This window comes from Ammospiza nelsoni, chromosome 4 (genome assembly GCF_027579445.1).
Source record: "Ammospiza nelsoni isolate bAmmNel1 chromosome 4, bAmmNel1.pri, whole genome shotgun sequence".
Classification (NCBI taxonomy): domain Eukaryota; kingdom Metazoa; phylum Chordata; class Aves; order Passeriformes; family Passerellidae; genus Ammospiza; species Ammospiza nelsoni.
In genome coordinates, this window is record NC_080636.1 from 63,759,810 (window position 1) to 63,765,809 (window position 6,000).

Below are 6,000 nucleotides of genomic sequence, written 5' to 3' on the forward strand. Positions count from 1 at the left end.
CCAAGGAATAAAGAGAGCTCACTTTGCACAACTCTGTTATTTGGGTGTCACTGAGGAGAGTCAGAAGCTCATGCTAAAAATCTGTAATTAAAGGGGTTTTGTGAAAAACAGGTGCTTGCAGCTGGACGAAGACTGAATGCTGCAGCTTTGCTGAGAAGCAGGAGGCTGAGCCCTCTGGCCTTTCTGAAACACCACTCTAGGCTGCAAACACAGGCACAGCTGGAATGAGTGGGACTAAACTCCCTTTATTTGGCTCTGACCAATGCCAATAGTAGGTGGTGAGGAGAGGGTAACAGATGCTGCAGAGATACTTCTTGAGAGTATTCTTATGGCTTCCAGGAGTCTGAGGTTCAGAGACTTCCTGATCCTGGGTGCAGTTGGGTAATGAGAGCAGTATTTTAAAGGCAGCAGAGGAAGGCGTGCTACCACAGGGATCACATGCAGCTGAGTCACACAGAGTGCTTCTATTGGTCTTGTTGCCCAGGGAAATGTATCCCATTCACCCTGCACTTTTATTTTCATGCCCATGGCATTCGGTCATGTCTTCTTAGGCTGCTGTCATGGCCAGGGCACTGAGCCCCCTCTCTAGTGACATCAGCTGCTTCTGCCCTCAGGACTTGCCCATCTCAGCTACCTGCCTAAAGGCAGGGAGGCAAAGCTGAAGCCTGCCAGAGTGCTGTGGTTTGACGATACGACCAAACCAGGTTTTGGCCATTTAATTCCAGATGGAAAAGGACATCGCCATGTAGCACACAGACTCCTTCCTGGTTCAAACAGGTCAAACATTTTTGATGGATTAGCACTGTGTGTAAAAGTCTTATACCAGGGCAGGCACTGTGTGTCCTCTCTCCCACCTGGTAGAAAGCTGGCACAAACAGCCACCCCCAGCCTAAAATTAAGCACCATAAACCAGCCAATTCAACAGACACAAATCTGTGTGCCTGCATCTGCTCCAGACCAAGCCTTTGGAGCTATTCCCAACACAAAACTCATCCTTGTAGAGACTCAGAAGGAAAAGGAATTAGATATAGTGGATGTCTGGAGTTCTCACCTGCTTGCTACCTGCCACTTCCTATCAGTGGCAACTCAGCTAACTTCCTTTAATAGTATATGGTTAAGAACTTCAGAAAAAGAAACAAAAAAAAAAACCAACCAAAACTTTTTTCCCTTTTTTATATGCATCCAACATATGTAACTGACTTCAGTATGAGATTCACTCAGATTGCTGACTGCACAGTTTAATCCAAATCTTTTCAATCTCCAGAGTTCATCTAAATATTAAAAGGCTTGGAAAAAACAGAGGTTCTTTAAGCTCGGTTAATGGAAACTTTTGTCATAACTGGTAAAAGGTCAATGTGGTTTTATACAGTATAATGGATTTACTGATGAATGGAACATTTCAAACTCCCTGATGGGTTTTATCTACTTTATATTCCAGATGTTAATATAAGTAAATTCTCTAAACTCTCAGACAATTTGTCCAGTATGACCATGAAGCTTATGATGGTCATTGCAGCTCTTGCATGGATTTTTGAAGTAAAGCTGTTAAATTTTGTAATTTCCTTAGATCCTTCAAGCATATTAAGAAATACAAGAAAGGGCTTTTCCAGCACCAGATACAAAGTGAACTGGAAGAAATTGGAATTCAAAACATGAAAATATATTAAAGGATACGGAATAAAAATGAAATGAAACAATTAATTTGGTTCCTTTTTCTTCCATGTATAATGACAAAAGGACACTGAAGATCACATTAGCAATATCTTTCTCCAACAGTTGATATGTATCATGAAATCTCATTTAAGGGTCAAAGCAAAATATACATGGGCTCATATACAGGGGCTCAGAAAGGCAGAAGCAAAACAGTAACAGTGAAGTTCTATTACAAAAGGTCACCTGGAGCACTCCTAGGCATTGCAGGGTGGTTTTCTGTAGTACCTTTTCTAATGCATTTGCCGGTGTAATTTTTTTAAACGTTTCAAGTAAATTCTGCCATTTCCCTTGGATATTATTCCACATTATAAAAAATCTGACAAAAGGCTCTTTCCTGGCTATCAAGTCTAACAATTTCCTTTTTATTTCATTCTATTTTTAGGTGAGGTTTATTTATCTTCCTTGATGAGAGGCTGATTTTCTGCATAGCCGGCTTGAATGATCAATATTTACCTCCACCCTATTTGAATTAGTAGGCTTTCAAAACAAAATTTTAAAACTTAAATTTGCTTACTTCAATTGCTGTGATCTTTTGTGATTTATTACCTTTCTTGTCGGCTACCACCTCAGAAGTGAGTTTTGATTTTCTTATCTTGCCATGAGGCTTTTATAAGCATTTACTCCACTGCAGTGTAAGCTCAGAGCAGGCAAAAAATATTTTGAAAATGTATAGACAGTCCAAATTAACAGCAGGGTATTTATTTATTTATTACTTCAGGACGTGGGAAGTATGGGTTCAGTTTGCTGCTTGCTGCTACTCACAAGCTCTTGAGCTTCCAGCAGTTTCCCACAGGAATAGAGCCCTTTTCTTTTTGCAGTTCTTTTTTTGCTGTGTTCCATAGCAATAAGACTTTTCTCTCAGTTCATCTGGAAGCTGAAATAAATCTGATGTGGTACTAATACGATGCTTTATCTTTACAGTGCCACCACACCAGTGTCACTTCTCCCTTCCTCATCCATCCCTGTGGCCCATTGCCCTCCCACAGCTGCAGGTGCATGGAGGACCCTGCTGTGGGCCTGGAGAGAAACAAATTGGCCAAGTATGACAGAGAGCTTGTGATCATTCCTAGCCCAGTCCCAAAACAGTTTTGTTGCCACTAAGCCAGGATGGAGCTTTGAGTCATAGGAACAGAAACAAATGGCTCGAGGCATGAGAAAGAGAAGGGAGAGGAAAACTCTTAATAAGGCATTGGTGCTGAACACTCCACACTCTGAATCTATGACCTCAGCCCCAATATGTAATTATGCTTGCTCTCCTCCACTGAGAATCTCTTTTTGTTTACATGAAAAAAGCCCTTTTTTTGGTTGTGTTTTTGTTTTAAGGACAAGGATTTTTGGCCACTGGGTACTTTAATAAGTATGGACTCATAATGCAAAATTTGTTAGGCTAAAATAAACCCTTAGCTGTCCTTAATGTGCTGTCATTTGTCCAAGTGCAAGTAAGGACAGGCCAGAATAGTAGGCTGCTGCTTGGGGGGGTTTGTGTGTGCATGTGTGTTAAGTCTCATGTGGACAGATGAATTAGGGTTTTGAGCAATTCTGAGCGTATAAAACTAAACTACAGAAAGAACCAAGAGGATATGTGCCAGCAGAAGAGGCCCTTTGGTTAAAATTGGGAAAGATCATGTTAATTCCTGATTAAAATCCTAAGCACTCAGGCAACCACAAGTGATTGTGGTAGCATGATTTTCTCAAAGAAATATCAATGAATATATATGTGCATGATAAGGAAGAGGGATGGCCTTACTCAAAGTACTTCACTGAGAAGGCTTTCTGGCCCCCCAGAGTGGGCAGATGAACAGACCTAGGGAGACAGACTGGCAGAATCCCCATACAATGAATGTTTTGTTTTTAGCCTGGCAATAGAGACAGTATTTTATTTTCTGACAATAGCAGCCTGTGAGAAAGCTCCATGTGTATGTGCATGTGTGCAAGACTCAAGCTGGGTCTGAGGAGTCAGGGCTATGCTTGGTGGTGACTTGAGTTTATGTGGCTCCAGTTTCATTTGCTGTAATTAATTTAATGTGACTACAAATCTGACAAGGTTCATTCAAGAGAGTTATTAAAGATTCAGAAAGGCCTAAGTGATTTGGTTTAAACTTGATTTTTTTTTAAACAAAGCCTGATTATTTGAAGCTGTCACGTATTCTTGTGCTTCAGGGAAGGGAGTAATAAATTAGGATTTTTATCTTGGACTAATTTAAGGCTTTCCATAAAATTATGTGAATAATTCACAATGGATAATTTATTTGATTAATTTTACGTCTCTTCTTTGCTAATTGTGCCCAAGCAGAGCAAGTTTTTCTCAAAAGTGTTTGTTATTAAAATTTATTTGCGAGTCTTTCCCTATTTAAAGTCTTTCCTTTAAACAAAGTTCTGGATCTGCAGTTAATTCATGACTAGATCTCTGTAAATACCTGACAGTCTTCAAGTGAGACAGTAAGGTAGAGCTGGACACATTGTCCTGGCTAAGGTCCCTTATTTACTGAATATCCAGTCCCTCAGCTGGGGACCCTCTCAAAGTACTTTGGGGGTCTCTTTTGACTTGTGCAAGGTGAGGAGAAAGCTAAAGTGATAAATACCACATCTGGTCAACCTGAAGATGTAGCTGGGAAGTGAACTGCATCCCAGTTGCACCACTGACTGGATAAAATGTCCATTAGGAAAGGTAAAGGGTGAACCCATTGGCTGTTTCTGGGGTATTTGTGAAAATATTTGCCTTGCTTAACATTGCCATATCCTTGAAGAGGGGATGCAAGAGCCATGAATTAAGTCAAAGAATGTTTAGACAGCTAAGGCTGCAGATAATGCAACATCAGGCTTTTCAAAAGTGTCCTGATATGTTTGTGAAAGTGCCAGGGAACACATATTGGTACCTTTGGGCACCTAAATAACCTCTGAATATGATTAAAATTAATATGAACCATTATCCTTTGGAATTTTTCTGCTTTTTTTCCAAGCCCAAACTACCTACATTTAATTATGACTGCACCAGGCCCTTCCTAAGGGCCAAATTATAACACTTAGTTTTTGGACAAGAAGAAATTATTACAGATCAAATCTTTAATAATTTAAACTAGAGAGGGTAATAAAATCTGATATTTCTCTGTTGGTTAAAAAACAACACAAAGCAATGCAACAGAGACCTGCTGTGATGACAGGCTAAACTTCAACTAAGAGGCAAGACTTAATTACACTGCCCCAGCCTGGGTTCAGAGTAAACTAAAGACTACTATATGATTAACTCCTCTGTGCTTTAGTAAGAGAAAGGGAGATTGCAAAATGGAAGCATCTGGCACCTCTCAGAACTTAATTAAAGAAATGCAAAGAAGCTACTATTGCTATTAGAATTTCGCCTTGGGGCCACAAAAGACAAATATAGTAAGTAGGAAAGGAGAAACTCTGAAATATGAAGGAACCCTCCCCAAACAAATACTGAATAACTAAATTTTTCATGGCTGTCAAGCCTTCTGTTCCTTATCTCCTGAGCAAATTGGCTTAAATATTATATACTAAGATTCTGAGAATACTGAATGAGTTCTGCTTTGAAATTGCTATTTTTTTTTTAACTTTGTTTTTCCTTTCACATCAGTATTGGAGAGTGAGTGTAAAATATTATTATGGACCTACATCAAAGCAGCAGCTGTTAAGTCTTTAAAGCTGCTCAGGGATCGTGATTAGGCTTCAGTGAATGCCTGTAAATTTCCGGCGTTCTTCTTTGTTTCTTTGCTGCTGATTTATGTCCTGAGATAGCTCAGGGATGACATTTTTGCTCTGTTTCTCGGCTGTTTAGGCTTGTGAGGTTTTCTGCTTCTGCTTTAGGTGCTCTGGAATTCTCAGGGAATTCCCAGGGATGGCCTTGGAGAGCCGACGCTTCAAAGGACGAGGAGAGACTTCTGATCTTGTCTCGGTCTTGGTGTTTATTAATTGTTTATCTAAAAGATTTTCTTTCAGCCCGACAGAGGTCTGCACAGCAAGTCAGCCATGGGCACACTCCCGAAGCCCCCGGGCGGTCACTTATCTTTATACCCTAAGTTACATGTACAATATTTATCATTTTACTCCAATACCTTCTACCCTTATTAACCGGTGCACTTTTAGTAATGACCAATCCCAAAGTGCCACCACCACCACAGAAGATGGAGGCCAAGAAGAAGAAGAAGAAGGACAGGACACGCCCCAATTCCTCCATCTTACTTCTTTAGACCCCCCTGTACCAAAATCCTAAACCCTGTGTTTTACACTTTAACTAACTTATCCCTTCACCATTCACCCAGTGGAATCCTC